This window comes from Castor canadensis, chromosome 6, assembly GCF_047511655.1.
Source record: "Castor canadensis chromosome 6, mCasCan1.hap1v2, whole genome shotgun sequence".
Lineage (NCBI taxonomy): Eukaryota > Metazoa > Chordata > Mammalia > Rodentia > Castoridae > Castor > Castor canadensis.
Window position 1 is genome coordinate 164,031,797 of NC_133391.1, and position 13,717 is coordinate 164,045,513.

Consider the following 13,717-nt stretch of genomic DNA (forward strand, 5'->3'; position numbering starts at 1 on the left):
AGTTTGTGGTCTCATTTTAAGATCCTTGATCCATTTTGAGTTAATGTTGTCATTATGTCAACAATGTAAATGTCATTGTCTTTTGATATTTTGTTTGTTTGATTTTGGTATTTTTGTTCTCTCTTACTTGCTTTCCTTTTTGTTCTTCTTGTCCTCCTTTTATTTTTGTTTTTGTATTCATTATTCATCAGCTACAACTCCCACCTTTTCATATTCAATTTTTAATTATCTTCCCTCCCTGCCTCTTTCTCCCTCAACCCATCCCCATTTTTAGTTACTTTCTCTCCTCACATAGATAAACTGTTTATCTTATTTTTTCTCTCTCTCTATTACCCCCTCCACAATCCTTGCTTATTTTCAGCAGGTTCTTAGTTTGCAAGATTGCTTTTATTTCAACTTTCTCCTTTCTGTCTCACTATACCTTCAGCTGAATCTTTTCCATCTATTACAGTCTTCTGCCTCACTATACTCATCCAGTTACTTTAGCTACCTTCCCTTCCATCCTAATTATACCATACATACTGCACAATTCATTAGTATTTTCCCTCCTGTCTTCTTTCCATTACCATACTTCTTAGCTAATGTTTTCTTAGCTCATAAAGTATTATGTTTGATTCCTTATTATTCTAACAACACTGGAGCAGTGGTGGTAACAGTTCTTAATGAGTGATTCCTATTTTTTCATAGTGACTATGCCTATCAATGGTGATTGCTTCTGAAGCTAGTCTTATTATCTAAGAGTGGAGTAGGGAGCTGGACACAGTGTCTTGAGGATTGTGGGAGAATGTTGGACTACGGATCTACACCACCAGTAAGTGGCAGGAAAATGCACACAACCTGGTCACTACCAAACCTTGCCTAAACATCAACTGAAGGGAAACAGGAGAGTAAAATCTCCAATTAAAGACTTGGCCTCAGTTACATAAATACCAAGGAAATGCACACATCATATGAGATAAACAAGGCAACAAGTCTCCCCCCGTAGTCATCAATTGTACAATAAAGGACTGAAACCATAGTGAGATGGATGAAATCTCAAACAATGATCTCAGAATTTAAATGATAAGAATGATCAACAAAATTAAAGTGGACATGTAAAAACAAATACATATATTCAAAGAGGATAAAAATACATGAGCTAAGTGAACTAAAGAATTCAAATAAATAGTTGAATGCAATAAGGAAGACAATGCAGGATGTGAGAGAAGAAATCAGTAATATGTAGAAATCCTGAAAAAATATCACTTTGAAATTCTGGAAATAAAAACCTGATACTTAAATCAGTAACCTAATGATGCATCTCAAGATCTTAGAAAAATAATAACAATCCAAGCCCTAAATCAGTAGACAGACAGAAATAATAATAATTAGGGTAGAAATTAATGAAATGGGGACTGAAATAAAATACAAAGAATCAAAAAAACCAAAAAGTTGATACTTTAAAAAGATAAAATTGATAAATGTTCAGTGAACCTAACCAAAAGAAACAGGGAAAAGACACAAATTAATAAAATTAGAGAGAAGTATGGAGGTACTTCAACAATTACCAATGAAATGTAGAGAATCATAAGGAATCCTTCAAAAACATATATGCTGATAAACTAGAAAATCTAGAATGAATGAATACAATTCTAGACACGTATGACCTACCAAAATTGAACCAAGTAAATATAAACCACTGAAGGAGATGTATGATAAGCAATGAAATTGAAGCAGTGATAAACATTCTCCAAACAAAGAAAAGACCAGGACCAGATGAAATCATTGCTGAATTACACCAGGGCTTTAAAGAACTAATGCCGATACTCAAGCTATTCCATACAACAGAAAGAGAAAGAACACTGCTAAAAACATTCTATGAAGTCAGCATTACTCTGGTATGGAAACCAGAAAAGGACACACACACACACACATGGACTAAAGAAAATTACAGACCAATTTGCCAATGCAAATAGATGCAAACATTTCTATATAGTACTTGGAAATCAGATTTAACAACATACTAAAAAGAACATACACCACGGTTAAGTTGGATTGATTCAAAGGATGCAATAATGGTTCAACATTTTTCAATGAATAAATGTAATACAGTACATAAACAGTATTAAGGACAAAAAAACCAGGTTAATTTTCATGAATGCATGAAAATCCTTTGACAAAATTCAACATCCCTATATGACAAAAGCTGTGAAGAACTAGAAATAGAGGGAATATACCTCAACTTAATAAAGACAATATATGACAAAACTTCAGCCAGCATCACACTAAATGGAGAAAAACTGAAACCATATTCTGTATGTTAAAAACGAGACAAGCATGTCCATTCCTCACAATCTTATGCAATAAATTGCTTGAATGCCTAGCCAGAGCAATTAAGCAAGAGAAAGAAATAAAAGTGGTACAGACAGGAAAATAAGAAGTGAAATTATCCTCATTTGCAGATAATTTGGTCCTGTACTTAAAAGACCCTGAGGACTGCACAAAATAACCTAAATCTGATAAGCACTTTTTGCAAAATAGCAGGACACAAAATCAACATACAAAAAACAGTTGCTTTTCTATGTGCCAACAATGTACAGGCTAAGAAAGAAATCAGGAAAACAATCTTACTCACAATGCCTCTAAGAACAATATGGAATAGGGTAAATTTAGTCAAAGTGCATTGCATCTATGTATGAAAATATCACAGTAAATCTCTTTGGGTAATTATGCTAATAAAAATATATAAAAATTAATTTAAAAAATAAGCTTCAGGGAGGGTGGTGAAAACATGGGCAAATGGGAATGAGGGTGTGTCCAGTTGCAGCAAATGGTGAATACAGAGTAACATGATGTTTCTAAAAGCATGTGGATGTATTTGTACATCTGATTTCATTTTACTAATTATGATCAATTAAAGTACTTAAAGAATATCAAATACTTTACTATTATGGGAATTTGGGGTGTTGAGAGAAGAGTTAACGTGAAAGAGAAACCTGGTCCTTTATCACCTTATCTTCTTAGTGGAAGAAATGTTTGTAATTTGTGGCATTATTTGAACATATTGGTAAGATGTTTCATGAAGACAAATTGTATTGCCTTACTCTCATGAAAATTACAAGCTAACCTACCAAATTTATAGCCAATAACTCTCCCACTTTTTCTCTTTGTCATCTGTCTTTTGTAGGAATTCAATACAATTTTTACTGAGTTTTACCTAAATGATTTACAGAACTTAGATTAATTTAATAAATATCACTAAACCACTAGCACTTGTGGATCATAGTACCCAGCAAACTGTAAGGAGAGACAGCTAGTTCCAAACATAGAGATGGAGCTACTAGATCAGTAAGTTGAAAGGAATAGAATGGTGGGAAATGAAAAGACAAACGAGGGCAGATCTGAGAGAACTAAAGGTGTTATCACATTCAGAAAGAGTGAATGTGTATGGATAAGCATCCTACAGAAGTGTAGACGGTAGACTAGGCTGAGCGTGACAGACTGAATGAGAGCTCTGTAAATTAAAGGCTTGGATTTTAACATGCCCAACTGATTCTCCATCATTGTGCCACCAGCTGTTGAGGATTTCCAGGTACAATAGCCTGATCTATTTCCTTTGGGATCCATTTTTACATAGGTAGGTCCCTTCTTCTACCTTACATCTCTGAGTTTGGCTGTAAGACATCCCAAACTTAATCTGCCTGTGACTGCATGTATTTTCTCCACCCCATATCTCTCTTCCCATAAGCATTTTCTACCTTCATAAAATATGGCAGTATCTCCACATGATTAAAATCACCTACCTAGAAGAAATTGTCCTCTCTTACTTTTTCGTTAACTCTCACCACTTTTTTCTAACAGCAAGTTCTTTAATTTTACCAAAATCCTTCCATACCTGTCTTTTTTAACCTCTAATACCTTAGCCAAATTTTCTATAATTTTTTGAAGAACTATTTAAACAAACTCTGAACCATTTCCATTCTTGTGCACTCAATCCTCTCTGCACAGGTTGGAGTCCATCTCCCCGTCTCAGTGACTGAATTCCATACTGCCTTAAGGCCTCAGGACCTTTTTGTATACTACACATGGTTTCCTTTGCCTATAATGTTCTTCACAAATACTGGAATGATTTCCTGTTATCTTCTATCCCAATATGCATTTTCCTCTCAAAAGTAACATTTATTTATTCCTTGTTTTTTGCTGTAAAAAATAAGATTATTAATTAAACATATTAGATTATGAGTTCAGTTTGAAAGAAAGCTATGTGTAGCTTATTCACTAGCGGACTCTCACCAAACAATATACTACCTGGGACAAGCAGGAACTTCAGTATCTCTGATCAGTCAATACTCAACCATGCCAAACTCTGACTTATGCTATTATGAGTTATTTTCCTACTGTAAACATGTAGAGCCTTGGTTTATATCACTACTCTGACAATTAAAAGACGACTGTCTTTTGACATTTTTATTATAGTTCCAAATTATTACTATTCTTCAACATTTTGCCAATCCCTTTTCCAAACCAGACTGCAAACACCTTCTAGGCAAAGAACTAGGTCCTCATGTCCATTCACTAGTTCAACAAGTGAGAGATGAACAGCATTCTAATTGCCACAGACACAGAACTGCACAACACAGGTGGGTATTTCATCCTCAAGTGAAAGCCACTTCAGCCACTATGCTAATCTAATTAGCAACCTTATGTGCCAAGCAACTTTGTTGGTAAAAGGAATAAAACAAGAAAGGATAAGAAGTGGTAGTCCTTGTCAACTCATGCTCTTGTGTGATCTTACATATATATATACCATCATAGTATTTTCTCTTTAACATTGAAGTTCCATATTGATAGATAGCTAGATTGATGGATCTTGAGTCAAACCATATTAAGTTAGAAAGAAGCTAGATCATTATGTGTTTATTAAAATTCACTACAATGCTCCCTCAAACCTCAGAAAATATTGAGAATGCAAAACCAGAGGACAGAGAAGCCTGGACATTCTAAATACCAACATTTTAAAAAATCCTTTTAAACCAGATAAAAATTAACAAAACAATTATTTACCCTTGTTCACTCAACCAATGTGAATGAATTCCCTATGCATAGAATCTTCTTTATGCCTATGATAATTATAGGGATTCCATAGTGAATGAGAATAAAAGGAATGCCTAGCGTTGAGACATTAGGTAGGACTAAAGAGACCAACTAAACCCAAGCCCTGCCCTTTAAGGGCTCTAGTAACTTAGACCATATTTCAGACATGTGATTTCACTCACAAAGTATTTTAAGTAGTTTAATATGTTGTACTGCCAAATGACATGGAACATTCTGGATTTAAAAAAATAAATAAAAATATGCAGCCTACTCTCTAGCAGAATTTAACTCCAACACAGGGATAAAGCAGAAGAAATTCAGTGTGTCCTGACTTGGACACTGCCATAAGTACATGGAAGTTTTCATAGAATTTGGACTTGACAATACCACATGGAGCGCTGAGTTATGATAATTTTCTAAAATCGCCTTTTAGAATCCTAACTTTCCATCTAAATAATCTTAGCTAAGAATACACTTATCACAAAGAGTTTCCCTACACTGAACGGACAAAATAAGTAGGCTATGGTTTCAGAAATTAGCATTAAAAAGAGATAGCATAGTACCACTGAATTATAGAACTTGGAAACTTTGAATATCACAAGTACAGAAGTCTTAGTACTAATTGCTAATTTTATTCCTAAATGAGGGTATCAAGTTCCTGAGAGGTCAAAGTATTTCTCAGAGTCAAAACTGGGCCCTTGTATTTCCCAATAAGCAACACAAGAAAGACCTCCACCAACTGAGTGTGGCCTTGTGTAGATTCATTGTGCAATATCTTTGCATTACAGAAAATGATTGCACTTGTCATTGTAGTTCAGGCCATTAATACTATGCACTTTGTGAGGCAGAGTGAGGTTATTTTAACTGAGACTGAGTTGGATATTAAATTATTATTAATAATATTATCATCATCATATTATTTTGTTCTTGGAATTAAACACAGACCCTTGCAGATACACAATGATGATAAGTGGTAAATTTTAAGATTTAAAGAACTGACAAATTATATATATATATAATTAGGATTATATATAATATAATTATATAATATACATAGGGAGACTAGAATTGCATATATAATATATATGATGGCATATCTATCTCTATATATGAGTTGTATATATATATATATATATACATATATATAGAGATATTACTCTTTGCATAAATCTACTATTTTACAAATGTCATTGAAATATTTGTTTGAAATACCACAATCTTTGGACTACTGAGATTTAGTTCAATGTGCATTTCCTGCTTCTCTTTAATAACTTTAACCTAGAGACACAGAGGGTAAGAGATCCATCAGAAGCTATGTGATGGCTAAGAATTGGAAAATCAAGATTTTAGTTGTGGTGGAGAATAGTAAAGCCAAAACTGTATTACAAATATAAATAACTCCCCTCTAGTTTGATCTCCAACCTTACTTTGAGGCAAGTTCATAGATATCATTTGCAATGAGTCACACTCTTCCTCAGTCTTGATCAACATATGACATCTAGAAACTGATGAAATCATTTGCCTAACTCAGATTTAAAAACACTTTCTCTAAAATAACAATGTGAAGCAACATATATACTAGACATAGAGATCTATATCTCATTTTATAGGCAACATCATCAGAGAGGGCATTTTCAAGACCCAATATAGATCAGTAACAATGACACTAGGGGAAAATGTCCCATTGGAACATAAAACTCAAAATACCCAAAGCAAACCATGAACTGACTACAAATTATTTAAATTTCAACCAAGTTTGCATTTCAAAACATGTTATTTGTAACAACAAACTACATAATAAAAATTATAAATTCCATTCTACATACAAATCAGTGATTCTATGACATACTTGTTAATAACTTGAATTGGCCCGACTTCATTTGTAGAGGAAAGAACGAAATACCAAACACTAGTTTGTAAGTCACATGAAGGCAAAATTCTTTGCTCCAGCATGACTAGCTCATATAAGCAACCACTGGCAGACTCCCTTATTATCATATTTAAGGACATGCAATTTAAATTATCTTAGTCTCCAAAATCAGAAAATTGGTTCCATGCAGAAGCCTACAATTACTTGGAAAGAGCCAGGGATTAACAATGTACATATTATTGAGTGTGTCTGCAGTAAAGAGCACTTTTGGCTTTAGTTTATCTATTTATCTGTATTCTATCTTAAAAGGGGGATTTTTTAAGCATGTCATTTTGATCAAATGCATGGCCTCTTTAAGTCTTTAGAGGCTTGGGTGAACTCATTATTTACGTTTCAGTTCCACTTCAAGAAGAGCCTTTGCAACTGTTAAGGAGAAGGAAAACAACCGTTATGATGGTAAGTAACCCAATTCCTTTTCATAATTAAAATAATGAAAACATCAATAATATGTTTAATATTTAAAGACCATTCCTTAAATCATGGGAGATCAGGTTAGCAAGCAAAAGTTGAGAACAATACTTACTGACCCCTGCCAAAACAGTGCATTATGGTTTAGTGTATTATGAAGACGGTATTCATAGCTTTCTGTGGCTATGAGTAGCTAAACTTAACATTTATCCAGCACATTCAGCAGCACTTCATTTAAAGGGATCTTCTGGCAGGGTTCCTTAAGAGTCAGACTTTCCAACACACCCCATTACATTAAGTAGAATAGGAATGTCAGGTCAAAGGAAACTTCAATCTTAGCATGTTTCCCAAGAAACCTTTAGACATTCTAGTCTGACACTTGCTATAACTGATAGGGGAATCCCTATCCTGTCCTAAACCTATATCTCTTCTCCCCGCTATAGGTTTTTCGCTAAAAGACTACCCTCCAGTTTGGAAATAGGGCTATTGTAAATATAATTAGTCAAGCTGAGACTAATTATATAATTAAATATAATTAGTCTCAGTTTGACTACCATGGAATGACTGAGGTAGAGACAGGTGTGATACAGCTACAAACCAAAGAACACCAAAGATTCATGGTCACCATCAGACTCTAGAGGAAGCAAGAAAGGAGTTAAACAGAGTGTCTGAAGTACCATATCCTGTGGTCCACTTAAATTTGGACTTCTAGACTCTTGAACTGTGCGATAATACATTGCTGTAGTAAGTCACTATGTCTGTGTATTTTGTTCCAGCAAGCCCAGGAAACTAATATAACTCCCAATTCTACAACAGGAAACAAGATTCAGAAAGTAAATGGTAAAACCAGACCTTGAACCTCACTTGTCTACTTTCACTGTAGATTACTTCCCAAAACTCACAAGTACCTGGGAGTTCCATGGTCATCTCTTTGTCGTGCAACAGATCAAAGTGTGCTCCAAAAACACCTACCTCAGAATCAGGAGGGAGAGTTCAATAAAACAAACATAAAATGCATGGTCCTAGTTTCATCTGTGAACTAGTATTTCAACTTCCTCTGCAGGTAGATCCAGAATCTACATAGTTAAAAGCTGTGGAGACTATTCCAGCACTTATAATTAGTTTGCAAACTCTGTCTAAAAGAATATAGTTGGTTGATTAATTTAATTTAAAGGGAATAAGCATTATTTAAGCAACCCTTTGATTTTAACCTTTGTTATGGAAAATTATTCTACACTTGCAGTCCAAATTCTTTCTTAAGCAAATGAATTCAATAATGCTAATTTTGAGTCATTGTATAACAAACATACTTGAGCTCTGTGGATTTTACAGAGTAATAAAGACAGAGAAAAAGAGAGAATTCTTTTCAAATTTGAGAAAACATAAGACTGTCGACTAGCATCTACCCCTACTGTTTCAAATAAAACTTAAGAATTAAAGACAGTCTTCTGTATTATAAAAAAGTTTTTACACTGCCCTTATTTGTTCATTTAACTATTGCCTTTAAGATTTACAGGTCTTTAGATTATTTCTTAAAAGTCACTACTCTGGCTCTGTGAATTTTAACTTTCAAAACTTTAGACAATTGTTTGTTTGTTTGGGGTTTTCCATTTTGTTTTGGTTTTGATTTTTGCTGTACTGGTGATTGAACCCTGGGTCTCACTCATGCTAGGCAAGTACTCTACCACTTTGCCATACCTCCTGCTGAACTTTAGAAATTTTTGTGAAGATATTCCTCCAATGTGAAAAATTTGTGTGCAATTTAATAAACTGAAGGTTAAAGACACATGATTTATATTTACATTTATGTGATGGTTACTAAGTTGGAATGTGTGCTGATTCTACCATGTACTGTTGATATGCTTTCATGAGGATCCATGATAATCACTAGTTTTTTTGAACAGTAGAGTATCTGTGTGTGTGTGTGTGTGTGTGTGTGTGTGTGTGTGTGTGATTTTCCTAAAAGGGCTCCTTTTCAATTGTGCTTCCCTTGATTTATACTCACATTCCCTATATCCCAACTTCTGGAAGGCACATTAAAAATCAAGAGAGATTTTACAGGCTGTTATAGCTCAAGTGGTAGGCACTTGCCTAGCAATCAGGAGACCGTGGGTTCAACCCTACAGTACTTTAAAAAAAAAAAGAAGAAAACATTTTGCTTTCATGCTGTGACTTCCTATGTTACTATAAGATTGTGAATCAGAATCAAATTTCCCTCTAAAGCATGAGCAAATAAGTAGTAGACATCAAAAGGAATATTCTTTTCTTATCCTACTGGCAAATTTGAAACCATTGCTAATTTTAGAAAGTAACATTTCTAGCATTTCTTTAGTTCTTAGCTCTAAGAGGTTGGGAGAGTTTTGGCAAAATCCAAAATAGTATTGGCTTTAAAGTTGTAAGTCACTTTCTTTCCTCAGGTTTAATCACACTCTGGGGGAAAGAGAAAAAATCTCACTATTTTGCTTTTTCAGCAAGCTTTTGAAATATGCAAAAGAGAAGTAAATGAGTTCCTTTGATAGCTTAATTAAGCTGTGTGTGTATAGACAGTCTGTCAACTCTTAAGAAAAATGTCTCTGCCACCTCCAGCATTCTGTTCTCACTCCCTCTACTCCCAATTTGTCTTTGTAGTTTGAATCTAGAATGTGGAAATAGTGTGTTCAGAGATCTGTCTGCCCATGAACTTATCCCTAGACATATGGCTTACTACAATCACATTAATCTCCTAGCACTTATTCAGTCTTATCATTTTTTGCCTCAAAACCCTACATTTGTTCTCCTATTGCTTTCAAAATTAAATATAATTTTTTGGTCCACATTTAAGATGCTTAAAAATGTGTCACTGAAATGAGTCATTCTCTCACTCTTCTTATATGAGTCTATCCATCATCATATCCTATTTGTGAATATAAATTTTATGCTTTCAGGTCTTGTACACCTTGCAATTTTATAATCCCTTACCCCTCGAATTCTTCGCTGACATTCTTCACCTAAACAAAAAAAGTTCTCTTCATTGACTCCCAAGAGAAACTTCAAAGTCCCCTAGAAGTCACTCTGGAACCTAAAGGGATGGGATCTTAACAACTTGGTGCCTGCATCTCCTGGAACTACCTGTCATCTGTCTGGTGCTGAGGTACCTGTGAGTGTCTCTTCATTGTCCTGTTGTTTTGTAAGACTGCTCATCACTCACTCAATAGGAACCTTTCTTGTTCTCCTACTATGTCCTAAATAAAACGGACATAAAACTGCTTATGAAACCATTTTCATGATGGGAGAAATGTTGTTACAACAAAGCACACAGGTGTGATGGGCAAGAATAAATAGGGGCCATGTCGTGAAGGAAGGCCTCCATAGAATGGGCCTATAAATCGAATAGGTATTTTCCCCAAGAATAACTGTGCAGAAAGAGTCAGATTCCAGAAAGATGGAATTATTCTACAATTTCTAAGTGCCCAGGCAAGTACTGACACCATTTCTGAAAAAGAAACATATGTGTTGCTTATAAAATACCACAAATAGAACGGATTCATTTAAATAGAGGATCCCTTTATAAGTCTAACAGTTAATGCCAGAAGTGATGGCTCACATCTGTAATCCCAACTACTGAGGAGGTATAGATGGGGTGGATCATACTTTGAAGCCAGCTTGAGTAAAAAGTTAGTAAGACCCCATGTCAACCAACAAGCAGCCATGGTAACTGTAATCCCAGCTACACAGGAGATGTAGGTATGGAGATTGAGGTCTGAGGTCAGTCCTAGGCCAAAAAAGTGAGGCTCTATCTAAAAATAAAGCCAAAAAGGGTTGAGCAGGGAAAAATGCCTGCCTAGCAAGAGCAAAGCCCTGAATTCAAACCCTAGTACCACCAAAACACAGGTCCAATAGTGATTTAAAAAAAAACTTTCCATAACAATATCCTCAGGAAGCTGTGAGAGTTTGGGCATAGTGATTATAAAACTAGAATAAGATTTTTCATACAGACACACATAACATAAACTTTTAATGAGAATCCAGGTGGACGCTCAGCATAGAGAACAAGGAAAAATTGGAAAAATATTTATTTTAAACTTTAGTGTCTGGAAATCCTCTCTATTCAAAATAATCCCATTCCTTCCTTTCCAGCCGATGTCTAACATTCAGAAGAGAAGAGCGGCATTTGGAATGACAACTTTAAAGCATGGCAAGATCATTTCACATTCAAAAAAATATTGACTGTGTTTGCCTAGTGTCTAGGGCAGCGACTTGTATTAAGCAAGAGAAGCACAGAGCACCTTTGGTTTGGCCTGAGAACATACAGTAGGCACGCCTCTTCTGAAAGGAGACAAATCTTTTGAGGGTATCTGTACTGTGATTCCATCAAGCTCAAGTCAGACCTGGTGTTTTTAGGGTCAGAGAAAGCAACTGAAGTCAGAAAAAGAACTCAGCTCCATGGACTCTGTCAATGCCACATGTCCTATGTTGATCTCTGGATTCATACAGGCCAGGGAGGAATCCCAGATCCAACTTTTATATGCTTTGTGATAGGCTTTGTTGTTGTGATGTCTGTATGTGTAAAATGGAGATAATAAAACCTGCTTCAGCATTTCTTGAGAGGTGCAGAAATAATGTGAATAAAGAATTCCTCACAAACACTGATACCCAGTGAAAAAAACCCATAGACACTGGCTGTTGTGATTAATCATTAAGAAATTATCCCAGAGACTGACAAAGACATTTAAATATTCTAGTTCCTCTTCCATATTCAGCTCAAGGACCTCAGGCCTCTTCGACTAACTAAGGAGGGCCAGTTGTTCAAAAAAGAACCTTCATTTGAAATTTACTCAGCCAAAGTCCTTCCCAGTGCAAGGCCTTGCTGCAGCCTTGACATAAAGAGAGCAAACAAGTTGCCTGTGGAGAGCAATGGGCTGAGACTTACAGCATTAAACACTCTCCTCTCTGGAGGCCCTGGACACTCACTGGCTTCTATTTCTTCAGTCCAGGGATCCAGAGCAGGTCTGCCCTAGGAGCTGTTCCTAAGGAGGATCCCCAGTCATGCTTGAGAATTGTGCAAGTCTCAAAGGGAAGAGCCCAAGACTAGGGACATATTGAGGTCATTTGCAGAGTTCAAGGAATCCTTCTTTCCTGTTTTCTAAAAGTAAAAAGTTATTAATTGCAGGTCTAAAAAGGAATTATCCTAATGCTGAACTTTATGGAATTGGGTTAGACATGCAGGCAGCAAGTTCTGTTTTTGTTTATTTTCGAGCAGGTCTGTTGCCTATGCTTAAATGCTCTTGTTAAATCTCCCTGTTTTATAGCTAATCACATTTTTATAGCAGGCATGAAGCTCTCTACAAGGCCCTTGCTGAGCTGTTCCTGTAAATCAAAACCTTGCTTGGCTGTTCCGCTAGCTGGCAGGAGAGCAGGCTTAGTTTTACCATTTATGGTTGCAAAGTCCATCCAGATTTCTTTTTGTTCCTTTTAGTGTTTTGGGGTTTTTTTCCACTCAACCCCCCCCACTCCTGCCTTAAAAATGTGTATTCCAGGCTTAGCTGAAACATATGAATAGATTATTTCTTTCCTTACCACAATACATTAATAAAGGTGTCAAAATGACAGAGGCTGCTTGGCTTATGTTCCTGGGCCCCAGATCTATTCCTTGAGGGCAGGCTGTAGCTGTTTGGGAAAAGTTGACCTGTTGGGCTCCTGGAAGCTGACCTTCTTGGCCTATTTAAAATATTAACACACCTTCTAGAGCAATATATTTATAAAGTGTACAAGACACTGAAGAACATCTAGTCTTTTTGGGCACTCACACATCAGCATTCTCATCACCACATTGCCTGTGTCAGGCTGGGGCCAAAGGGAACCAGACATTTAACTCCAAGGCTTAGCTGAAGGGCTCTAAGCATCAGTTTCCCATCTGCATTACACTAGTTTGTCTACTAGTGTAAAAATTGTCCCACCTGCTTTGTGGGTTATGATGAGGTTAAGATAAAAGAAAGGATGTCCTGGGGGGTGTAGCTCACTGGAAGAGAATGCTAACATGTGTGAGGCTCTGGGTTCAGTCCCCAACATCCAAACATAAATAAATAAACAGATTAAAAAATAGGAAGAATGCAGATTTATGAAAAGTTAAAGGAAGACACACACATAGGCAAGAGGAAGTTACTTTTAAATAGCAATTTAAAGAAAGTGAGGTAATAAGGAATTTGGACTCTATCCAGTATTTCCCTAAGAAAAGGAACCCCTGAGGCACCAGGGGTAACTTGTACCTGAGAAGGAGAGAAGGAAAGAAAAGAAAAGGAGAAATATCCACATGGTTTTGGTACATCT

The 13,717-nt window shown here is 35.8% G+C and overlaps 1 protein-coding gene across 1 annotated transcript in view; it reads right to left on the reverse strand.

Moving 5' to 3' along the window:
* Fbxl7 (F-box and leucine rich repeat protein 7) overlaps positions 1–13,717 on the reverse strand; it is a 379,344-nt gene that overhangs the window by 200,175 nt on the left and 165,452 nt on the right. The window lies entirely within an intron of this gene.